The 12,877-nt window shown below is 40.7% G+C and overlaps 1 protein-coding gene across 2 annotated transcripts in view; it reads left to right on the forward strand.

Moving 5' to 3' along the window:
* The window catches only part of NYAP2 (neuronal tyrosine-phosphorylated phosphoinositide-3-kinase adaptor 2), a 191,880-nt gene that overhangs the window by 122,640 nt on the left and 56,363 nt on the right, over positions 1–12,877 (forward strand). The window lies entirely within an intron of this gene.

The following is a 12,877-nucleotide window of genomic DNA, read 5'->3' on the forward strand; positions in this document are numbered from 1 at the left end:
TTCATTGCTGGTGGAATGTCAGTGGATTGCCTTATTGGTCCCATTGAGTCAATAGGGAAATAGAGGCAATATAAAAGAAAATGCATGTAAATGTTACAAATTGCATGGTAGATGTGGCACCACAAACGACCAAAACGGTTCCTCTAAATAAAAGTCTTACCCCATTATCTCAGCAAATGTCCAACTTGCATTGTTGCAGCATTTTCCTCTATGTGATAATAATTTGGTTCTCTAGTGCTGTTTTCCTTTATAAGAACTAGGCAGCAATACCATGTACTATGTCATGTTATTTCTAGTAATGTAAAGACCTATTGCTGCTATTTTCTAGTAGCCTTGTAAGTAATAAGTGTGTGCATATTAAACCACTCAGTGATGTCACTACATATAACCAGCGAACAATCAGGTCAGTACTTTTATATTCATTAGGAGCAACGGAATGATTTAAGTGAGAACTCAATAATATGCAATGATCACAAGTTTATATTGACATTTATATAAAGAATATATTCACCCGATATAATTTGATACTAAGTTGATATTTTATCTGGAGCGCTAAACTTTTAAAAACATTTATACTGTATGTAAAATTAACTAACGTTGTAATATTGTGTATAGTTAAAATGATATTCCAAGAATGGATCTCAGGGGCCGAAGCAGCAAGGGGTTTATTTACTTTACATATAGACTTTTATATGCACATAATATATAGATTAGGGTTTATATTATATATTTTCTTACATATTATATATTATACACTCTGCAACATTGAAATTGCAACACCAAGAAGGACAAGCTGTAAGGTTATGCAAATGAAGGACGTAGCTGGTATCGCTAAGATGGGCAAATTATCAAATTTTCAAGCACCTAGCCTCCAATCTGTGGCATGTATAAAAGCCAGATTGAAAGCAAATTTTTTTTAGCCACATGAAAGGAGTTTGGGTGAACAACGACGAATGGGAATGACAGCAAGAGGTGCGCGGAGGCGAACCTCTGCATGGACGGATCATCTGATTGGAAGAATAATGCATAGTGATCCATTCTGTACTGCACGTAAAATTCAGACATCACATCCCAAGCATAGTGCGGCAACCAGTGTCGGCACAAACCATCAGAAGGTGTTTGCACGACATTGGGCTACAAGCCAGACGTCCAGCTACAGGTGTTCCATTGACCGCACGCCACCGCTCTCAAATGCTCTCATGGTGCACATCAAGATGGCAATGGGGGCTGGAATGGAGCTTTATCCTCTTCAGTGATGAGTCCCGCTTTTGTCTCGGAAGCAATGATAGCCGGAGATTGGTCTGGAGACCACGTGGGCAATGCAATAAAGAGGCCTTCACAAGGGGATGTCACACTGGTTCTACTCCTGGAATTATGGTGTGGGGTGGCATAGCTGGACCCCTCTAGTGTTCATTTCAGGTACACTAACAGCTCGGCATTACATTGATTTGGTCGTGGAACCAGTGGTACGGCCATTTCTCCAAAGTGTCCCAGAAGCTGTTTTTCAACAGGACAACGCCAGGCTGCACGTTGCACATGCTACTGTGAGCAGCTTGCGTGGCCTAAACGTGCTACCATGGCCTGCAGCGTCTCCAGATTTGTTTACCACTAAGCACATCTGGGACGTCATTGGTCGACAATTGCAAAGGAAGCTGCCAACAGCCAATCTTGAGAATTTGCGTTCCCATTTGCATTCAGCGTGACATAACATTCCTCTGACAACCATTAATAACCTCATTTATAGCATGCCAAGGCATGCAAGTGTGTTTATGTCTGTGTGTGGTGCTCATACTCGATACTAAATAAATCAAGATGTTTGGAATATTTTGTTTCCATTTTTTCATCATTTGCATATTGACATGTTTATCGATCTTGTGATTTCCACAATTCCAAAACTTTTCCTTCTTGGTGTTGCAATTTCAATGTTGAGGAGTGTATTTGATTATGATTATACATGAAATTTATGTAAATATTGTGTTTCCATAGGATGTCATGTGAATTATTCTTTATGATGATTTTCAATATAGACCTTATTAGTGCTCTGCAATATTAGGGATTTTTAATGCTTGCAAAAGTTTTACAGGAAGAAAGATTCTATAATGTGCAAATGTTAGTGATAAGGAGAGCAATAGAAATACCTCCTGCAGCCCTGCCATGACCAAGACATAAACTAATGCAAGCAGGGGCAAACACATCATGTGTACAGACTGTATAGCTTGCTTTTTCTAAAAAACAGGAGACATTATATTACTTCCTACTAGTTTACATGTAAAAAACTGAACTCATTATTCCCATGGCTTACTAATGGTTTCCAATCCACCATCAACATTGGCGAGGGTTTTGCAAAAAGTCAACAGGGTAGTGATTGTTAATGAAAATTTCAATCTTTGCCAGTTGGCTGTTGGGAGACCAAGGGGCCCAAATACAGTTTTATACAGGGGACCATCTACTGTCTATATCTACCTCTGAAAGCAAGTATAAAGTATTTATAAGTTGATTGTACTTATTGGATGTCAGCGTGTTATTAAAGTGTAGCTAAACGTTTAACAAACTTCTGACACGTCATGGTGACATGTCAGAAGTTTTGATTGGTGGGGGTCCGAACACTGAGACCCCCACCAATCGCTAAAATGGAGCAGCTGAAGCGCTCGTGGGAGCGCTCAGCCTCTTTGTTTCTGTTTGGCTTTCTCCGGAAATCAAAGTATCAGCATATGGGCTCGATAGAAAGTATATGAGACCGTACTCTGATACATCAGATTTCCGGAAAAAGCCGAACGAAAACGAAGCGACTAAGCGCTCCCACAAGTGTTTCAGCTGCTTCGTTTTAGCGATTGGTCGTGGTCTCAGTGCAAGGACCCCCACCAATCCAAACTTATGACATGTCAGAAGTTTGTTACATTTTTAGCTACACTTTAAGTTTATTACACAGTGTATCAAGTTACATAAGCCATAATTAGAAGTAAAAATCCATAATAGGATCCATCCACAGCAATGGAATTCTAGCGACATGGAAGCTATCGGCTATCAGGATAGCTGTTGCTTATGGATCATATAATGGCTTTGTTCTTTACCTAAACCTTACCTTTACTTTGCAACTCAATAGGTTGATTCATTAACATCAACATAGACTGCCTAACATATATATCTAATTCAGAAGTACACCATCATGGACTTAAAGGGGGTTGTCCGGGCATGGGGCGTTTTTTCATACTGATGGCCTATCTACAGGATAGGTCATTAGTATATAATCGGTGGTGGTCCAACACTCGGACCCTGCACTGATCAGCTGTTTTGGCTGCTTCCGGGCACCGGATGTTATGCAGTGGCTGGTGTCGGAAGCAGATGGTTTCGTACACTGCATAACAGTCATGCTGCAGTACTGCAACTCTGCTCATATTCATTTGAAAAGGAGCAGAGCTGCAATACTGCAACACGCCCGCTAAACTGTGACCGAAGCTATCTGCATCTGGCACGGACATCCGGCAGCCTGAGAAGCTGATCGGTGCGGGGTTCGGTTGTTGGACCCACACTGATTATATACTGAGGAGAAGTCATCAGTATGAAAAACCGCCCCGTGCCTGGACAACCCCTTTAAGGTACTAGATTGAGACGCATAACAAGAATATCAAATTTGTCGACAGCAGCTTGTTAATAGTTTCCATGCAGTTAAGGAGACTTCTGGGGCTAATCTGCATAAAGAATAAATTAATGGAAAAAACAGTAAAAAAGGTAATATAGATATTAAGCAAAGATGGTAGGTTTTGTCAATTATATAGCCAATGTTTTCTCAAAGCTTGAACAATACTTTCATTTAATTTAGAGCCAAACATTTCTATTTAACACTTGATACATAAACATAAGGAACTCAACTATACACAAAGCAATCATTATTTCTTCTGTATTTCCAATTTCATGTCATGTCTTGGCACTTGAGTTTCATTGCCCCACTTCAATCCCTATATATATATTATATATCATATAATATGATTTACAGCCACAGTTATGTGTTCCGATCAATATTCAGGTTACTTAGTATAACCTAATAGAGTGTTGTAGGATAAAAACAGACTTGACCGTCACATGTGAATCCTTGTCTGGAACACTGTCCTGCAATGACCGTATTATGTCTCTAGTATTCTCCTCTTTAATAGGAAATGCTAAACAATTCATTATGGTGTCAACCTTTCTTATAGTTTACAGGGAAAATCTCATTGCATATAATAAAGTAAAGTGCTTTGTAGAATTGAAAGACAGAATACTGTACTTGCTGCTAAAATTAAGCCTCTAACTCATATTTCATTAGAAATGACTTTTATGGAAAGTATCATACTGAGTCTTCGCAAAATGTTCTCAAAATAAGAACACAGAGTATAATATATTCTGTTATCTCCCACACTTATTATGCTATTCCCACTTGTACAGCATTGTACAGCAATCTTGATAAAACCTCTCAAAATAAAATTCTTTGAAACAACAGCAATTTTGAAATAGCTATTATTAAAACTGCGATGGTAATGGAGAAGTTGACACAAGATTTTTAATGGGAAAACTGTTGTATGTCAGTTTTCTATTTCTGTTTTCCTTCTGGAAGCATTGAACATCAATTGAATTGACTTTCAGCTTTTTGCCGTCACAGTACGATTACAGACTTTGCAGGACGACTGTCAATGTAACCTTAACACCTCTGTCCATAATGCTTTTTCCCTTCATTGTACGAAACTACAGGTTATGGTGGGACTATATAAAAAGGATTATAATAATAATTAAGGCAGTGGCGTAAAAAAGTGGCCCCAAAGAAAACATAAAACATAAAATTAGGCCCCTTTTAGGTGTGGCTTGACACTACCACGCTCCTTACCAACCTTGATAGGAGATCCTGGTGCAACAACCCAATTTTCATGACATTATTCTCCACTTTGTATGCATTTGTGGTGACCACATCCCTGTTCAGGTTCTCAACACTTATTAAAATGGGGACAAGACAGACGTGACATAGGTTCCCTCGCCAATGACGTCATGGCAGCATGGGCTGCCTGTATCGTGTATATGCCATTGAATTAAGGTTGGAAGCTACACTGATTGACCATTGTTATTTTAGCATTCACTTGGCTTAGTCTATACCAGTACCCACCTTGATATTTTATTTATTTTTTCATTACTTATACAGCACTATCCTATTCCACAGCACTGGACACAAAATATATGCACTCACATAAGCCCATTCCCAAGTGGGAGTTACAATGTCATTTTAATCACCTATACAAAAAAAGGATGCAATATTTCATAGAAAGTCAAATTAACCTTTTGAGGTGTGTTGGAAGACCAGAGTACTTAGAGAAAACAAAAGCAAGGGAAGACCATGCAAACGTCATGCATATATTGTTATTAGTTGGGTTTAAACATTAAGGACCCCAAAGCTGCAGGAAAGAATGCGCTAAATACAGAAACACAATATTTACGCCATTATTATGCAGACCCACCACAGAATCAAGTGAGTGTTTCCTGTGGTCAAAAGTAGAGAAAGTCACCTACAGTAGTTCACATAGCAAATTTATACAAACAGACAGATGGCTTAATACTTTTGTATTTTTCTTCTATTGCCATAGCTTCAAAAAGTATGTTCAACTAAAGACGATAAAATTATTTCAGCAAGACTGGACTAAATTAATATCTAAAGTATAGCGTTAAGTTGAAACTAAATACAGACTTTTCTTGAATTGTGTTAAGTTGTATGATTTGTCGTGAGATCAATTCAATACAATCCTGCGCCATCCAGTAAAAAAAATGTGTATGTTAAACTTATACAATTTTTTTTACCATGGGAGTTCATGGGCGATGGATGGCATCGGTCAGAGGCATCCAGTAAAAAACTTTTATGTTAAACATATATGTTTTTTTAACAGGAGAGTTTATGGGCAATGGATGGCTTACAGATGGCATTTGTCAGCGGTATAGGTTCTTTGACATGCTTGTTTAACATCTCGTGCCATACCGTACATCCATGGCCATCATCAGAGCAGTACTGCTGGTACTGCAGTTAGGGGCCCGGCCACAATGATGAAAAAAGGGGGCCCGCCCGCTACTTTAAACATTTCATTGAGGGCCCCAGCATTAGTTACTTGGAGAAAGGAACGAACCCTGCAATGTAATGGGCCGTTCTTTAGTCTGAAGTAACTTGGTCTGGGTCCCTCAGAGGAAGATGCTGCATGAGCAGCACGGAAACAGAAGCTTCGTGTGGAGGAAGCCCCCCCCCCCCCACCAGACAGCTCCTGCTCTTTCTCAGGGGCAAGGGGATGGAGGAAAAAGAAAAGAGCTGAAGAGGAGCAGTGACACACATCTCTCCTCCCCTCCTGTCTGCAACTTCTACCAGGCAACTGATGAAGATTCCTCCAGGACAGGTAAGAGGGAACTGTAATTTTTTTTGCAAAAATCTTGATTTGACCTAGACTTGTGTGAAGAAACCTTTGTAGTTCATTTGTGTAGGGTAGGGGCGCTTTGCTGTAGATGTTATGCGAGGGAAAAGTTTAGTTATAGAGTTTGTGCCGGGGACAAACTCACATGTAGCATTTGAGGTGCAGTTAAAAAACAATGCATCAAAACTGTGCAGTCGACTGCGCTATTGATTCCCTCAAAACAATGGAAACCTTACAGAACGGTGACAAATGGAAACAATTTGCAATGGATCAGTCACCATTGAAATCAATGGTAATGCAAATGGAAAGCTATGGTCTCCATTTGTTTCACTTTGGTTTCCGTTGATGGGTACTCCTGGCGGAAAGGTCCGACAGAACCCATGAAAGGAACCCCAATGTGAACGAAGCCTAACATATATGGACATGAGGCACAGCCCCAGAGTCCCTGGGCAGACCGCTAGTAGAAGATCTGCCCGGGAACTCCAGCCCTGGGAAAGCTCCACTCTCTGGGCGACGTATCCCACTATATGCCATACAGTGGGATACGTTTTGTCTAAATTGAACAAAATCCAGGGCATTAACCGGTCACTGCCTGCTCCATGGTTTCGTTCATTGTAATTGATGTCAGCACCAAAATCGGTTAATGCGTATAACGTACAAATATGAGCACCTCACTTTCCGTTGTCCACCCCCGGTAATGGAGGGGGCCCAGACATCTTGACTTTATGGGACTCAGAAATTCCTGATGGCAGCCCTGCATCCATCTCGGGATATGTTGGGTTTAGACATAAGTTAAAAGAGAACACATCTGTGTATAGTATTGGTACGTGGTCCAGTGTAAATATGTTCATTGCCCTTCCAAGAACTAGATCAAATTAAGATCTTCAATGAAAAGTGGAGAAACACATTTTCTTTGAATTTAAATAAGTCAACCTGTGGTTATTCAAGTACAGTGGCCATTACCTTGTTAAGCAAGCTAACCTTGTTCCTCCTGTGTGAAATTGACCCCTTGTTAAATACAGATGTGTTCACCCTTACCTTTGATTGAATCTGGTTAAGGACTCCAATTTATCATGAAACCATTTCAATACAATATCGTGACATGCTAGCAAACCCCTTGGTGGGCTGCAATTCAAATTACAACCAGTGGGTGGCCACACATAGACACATATAGCATAGACATCTCGTGACAAAGTATTGCAAAAGCATTAAATGCTTTTTTTTATATAGCTGGTCCTCTCATGCCACACATCTCAGGATGTGTTGAGGTAAGAGGAAAGGTAAGGAAGTACATATCTGTATAAACTACCCAACTTCTTTTCCAATTATGACACTTAAGCAGAATCTAAAAAACAATTATGCAAGTTAGGAAGGTTTAGCTCTTTCAAACAATGTAAGTGAAACCTGAACACTGTTGGCACCACTTGGGTTTACTGATAGGAACAATTAAATATATTACCGTTTTCAATATCTTTCCAACATTGCAACACTTTTTCCAATACATAGAAATGCGCGTCAAGAATGACTTATTTATCAAAATATCCCAAAACTTTTTATTTAAGACAGGCATTTATTTAGATATAGCATTGTTTTGAAAACTTCTGCCAGATTAAAACAACAGGGCGTGCCAGTATTAATAAAATTGACTGTATCAGAACTCTCCTCATGCAAACAGCATTCGAAAATGTAACAATACAGAATAAATCGTTAGTCTATGATGTCAAAGAGGACCTGACATTACTGTTTTATTAAACACTGGTATTTCCCATAAAATAACAATTTCGGAGCAACCTTTTTTAGAACTCTGCATTGTGCTATAATGTATAAATAATGCTCACCATATTAATAAATTAACAACTGGGTGTTACCATTCCCCTTGTTAATGTGGCGTGGGCCTACACACATTCTGACACTGTCCATCCAGTGCTGGCAGCATCAGACTCTCAGGATTCAAACCTAAATACTCCTATGTGCAAGGCAGTGGCTCTTCTCATAGAGCCACTGATGCCTTTGGACACCTTTACTGCTCAATCTATTGCTCAGGTTCTGTTGTTCTTTAGCTCTTGATATTCGTTGACTTAATTACTTTCACCCATTTGGCTCCTATATAAGCCTGGACCTTGCACGTCCTCCTTGCCAGACTATTGAGCTTTCTCCCTGTAGTCTAGGTCCTCACTGCCTCTCTACAAGCTATTGCTTGACCCCAGGAAGAAGCTGCCTATTTCTTTCCTAATAGCAATGCCACCTGCCACCTAGCTTTACCTGAGTACAGGTTTTGTTTGGCAGATCTAGTAAGATGCGCAGATCTATGACAGACCCTGGACCAGCAGAGCGGCGTGCTTTGTTCGTTTGAGAGCATATCCTGCACTGCAGGCATTATCACAGGGTTTCTGCTGTTTGCGATCCAATACCAAATTCAATCCACTGACTGGGATCCACCCAGTAGCATTGTCATTTCTTATTGTGTTACTTCAGAGTCTCCATTCTATGGAGCACCGCCTATTAAGTAAAAGCACTATCTTGTCACAGTATCTGACTGCTGTAAATCCAGTTCACGGTAATTTATTCTGACCTGAAAGTCACTCGACGTTACTGTCAGCGGCACAGCTCTCACTCTACAGCACACCGAACCTAAAAACAAAAGCAGTCGGAGTTAGTGTGATTCCCAGGTCACTGTTACTAATTCTGAACTTGGATTTAGGCTACGTTCACACGCTTAACAAAAAACTTCTGAACATACGGAGCTGTTTTCAAGAGAAAACAGCCTCTGATTTTCAGCGTTTTTTTAAGCAACTCGCATTTTTAGCAGCATTTTTAACGGCCGTTTTTGGAGCTGTTTCTTTCTATTGAGTCAATGAAAAACTGCTCCAAAAACGGCTCAAGAAGTGACATGCACTTCTTTTTTATGGGGAGTTTCTGTTTACGAGCCGTTTTTAAAAACGGCCACGTAAAAAAAAGCCTGTGGAAACTGAATACCTTTTTTTTTCCCATTGAAATCAATAGGCAGATGTTTGGAGGCGTTCAGCCCCCGTATTTTACGTTTATGGCCCAAAAAACGGCTGAATATAGGTCGTGTGAACATACCCTTATTCAAAAAGGCGCAAAATCCCACTGATGTATGTCAGCGGCATATATCTTCTATATGCATGCTACTAGCTTTGTCTGGTAGTACAGGGTTGGACATTCCACCAATAATTATTTGTTTCTAATATATAGTCACAATAATTGATCCTCTGTATCTTTGGGATATTAATCTAACATTAAATAACAATCCCTGACATAACCAGTGCATCAGTATTAGGCCTGTTCCATTTGTGTGGACCTCAAGAATTTCACAAGGTCCAATGTAAAACATTTCTATAATACAATTGGTTTGAGAACAGAGCCTCTATTTTTTAGAGCATCATTTGTTTACAAAAACCCCAATTTTTTTTTTACTTATACTTCCATAAAGGTTACGTTTTAATAAACTCATCACGTCGTTACCTCTATATTCTCTTCCCTTTCTTATGTTTGATGTATATTTGGTGGTGTACACCATGATGATTCATTTAATACATCAGGATATTTACTGTCTGACTGACCTCATGTCTTCTACAACCTGTTGCTGCTTATCCTTGTACCGAACTTGAACTTTTTCCTGACCACGTCTCTGCTTCACCCTACAACTTGTTGCCGCTTATCTGTGTAGCAAACCTGCACTGTAAAGTGATTACTCTTGCACATTTGGCATCATTTTTTCAGCAACTGGACTACGAATCTGCTGCAGACCTTGACACAGACTGTGTAGTGATGCACCGTATTGACAAAGATAATGTTAACGCCTAGTTGTCAATTTATTTATACATTTCCAGAAGGAATAACAGAAGAATGGCACAATGCTGAGTACTATGAAAAGGGGCTCCAGCGTTGTTATTCCATGGGAAGTACAAATATTCACTACAACAAGTCGGGAAAGCTGACTGGTCCTTTTTAAACATATTTTAAGGTTTTAAAGAAGAAACCCCATTCAATAGATATTTAAGGGGTTTTCAAGTCTTTAAAAAATCACATGCAAATACAGTAGACAATGGTAACTGTCTATAGCTGAAACGCCTCTGTAAGCTAGTCTCACATGCAGTCACATGACAATGCCCCCTGGTGTGATCCACCTGCTTGTGTGATGTTTCATACACTAAACATGAGTTATCTCCCCTCTTCATATTCCTGTAGTATTAGAAATCACACATCTTTACTGCTTCCTGCTCTTCCCATTCCCTGTCTCTGGAGGGATCGTATTTTACATGTTTGGCAGCAGATAGAGCAGAGTATAGCAGCAGAACAGCAGAGCTGTGTCTCAGTAGAAGACAAAGAGTATTTACAGCACTACCGTTAACTTGTTAAAAAATAATTATATATATAATTCATTTTTACAATTTTCTTCAATTCTCTAACAATCATTCAAAACGTAAAAAATATAACAATACAGAAATATTAAGAAAAAAAGTAAATCTATCATCAAAATCAATACACATATCCCTACCCTTGCCCTAACCCCAACCGCCCTTTTCAGCCCCCAGGGGGGGAAACAAAAAAAGAAGGGAAAAAAAAAAAAGAACAAACTACTACTACAGAAACTGTGTAGACCAAATTTTCCATGTTTCCCAAAAGAGAACCGAGTCCCGAAGCTTATCCGAAGCTGCAATCTTATTCTTCGGGAACACCCAAGAGGAAAACAAAGGTGGTTTATGCCCCCTACAATTATAAAGAATCAATTTGTTTGCTAAAAGAATCCCTAAGAGAACCGTATTTTTTTTCCATCAGCTATGCCGCCTAGCCTTAGATCTGACCCTAGAATACACAGTTAGAATAAAAGTTCCATTGCAACCTCCACACCAAAACAAAAAGATGCGCTAAAATATTCTGCCAGTAAGGGCAGATTCACACGAGCGTTGCGTTTTTGCGCGCACAAACAACGCGGCGTTTTGCGAGCGCAAAAACCATTTGACAGCTGCGTGTGTCATGCGTGTCTGATGCGTGGCTGCGTGATTTTCGCGCAGCCGGCATCATAGAGATGAGGCTTGTCGACGCCCGTCACTGTCCAAGGTGCTGAAAGAGCTAAATCTTTCAGCACCCTCGACAGTGAATGCCGAACACAACAGCGAAAAACCTGTAAAAAAAAAAGATAAAGTTCCTACTTACCGAGAACTTCCCGGCCATTGCCTTGGTGACGCGTCCTTGGTGACGCGTCCTTGGTGACGCGCCTCTCTTGACATCGGGCCCCACCTCCCTGGATGACGCGGCAGTCCAAGTGACCGCTGCAGCCTGTGATTGGCTGCAGCCTGTGCTTGGCCTGTGATTGGCTGGAGCTGTCACTTGAACTGAAGTGTCATCCCGGGAGGTCGGACTGCAGGAAGGAGACAGGAGTAATCGGTAGGTTAGAACTTCGGGTTTTTTTACAGGTTCATGTATTTTGGGATCGCAAGTCACTGTCCATGGTGCTGAAACAGTTTAACTCTTTCAGCACCATGCACAGTGAATGTCTTCCAACGTCGCGGACCGGAAATTTTTTTGCCGGGTTCGGCCAAATCGAGTTTGGCCGAACCCGGTAAAGTTAGCTTCGGTTGTCGGGGTTCGCTCCTCGCAAAGACACTCCGTTTGGATGCTTGGAAACAGAAAAGCACGTGGTGCTTTTCTGTTTCCATTCATCCTTTTGACAGCTTGTGCGCTGTTTCAGTCTGTTCGCACGGAAGTGCTTCCGTGCGACCTGCCTGGTTTTCACGCACCCATTGACTTCAATGGGTGCGTGATGCGTGAAATACGCAGAGTTATTGAACCTGTCGCGTATTTTGCGCAGCGAACAAACGCTGCGCAAAATACACGGACTGTGTGTACTGCCCAATAGACTTCTATAGGGCATTGCGTGCCGCGCGAAAACCACGCGGCCTACACGCTGCCAAATCACGCTCGTGTGAATCCCCCCTAACGGTGTAAACTGTGGCACCTCCAAGGACGATGCATTAAATCTGCCGATGATGTCATAGAGCGGAGGTAGTGTGAATCGCCTTTGATACCCCATGAGAAAAGCAGTTTCGTGTGCGCCTTGTAATAGACAGCCTTGGAGGCAGCTGTAAATAGAGACATGTCTTTGAGAGGGGAGAGGAATCAAGGAAACTGTAGTCCTTTACATGGGAATCCCACCTACAGAACGCCCCAGCAAATTGAAAACAACAGTGCTGCACAGAGCTGGGTAATATAATGAAAAATAATTACTTCTAAACTGTGGTGGCATCATCTGGTGATCATTCACACACATAAAGCTACTTTTCTATGTTTTTCATAAGTCTGGAAAACCTCTTTAAACAAAAAAAAAGTTGACGTGCGGACAATGTGTTTTTCCTTTCTGGTAGTGTACAGATAAGATGCACTCATTACATGCTGATGCCGATGACCCCAACGATTGCTGCAATTAGCTGTAGGCTCTT

The sequence above is a fragment of the Rhinoderma darwinii genome, chromosome 4 (genome assembly GCF_050947455.1).
Source record: "Rhinoderma darwinii isolate aRhiDar2 chromosome 4, aRhiDar2.hap1, whole genome shotgun sequence".
NCBI lineage: Eukaryota > Metazoa > Chordata > Amphibia > Anura > Rhinodermatidae > Rhinoderma > Rhinoderma darwinii.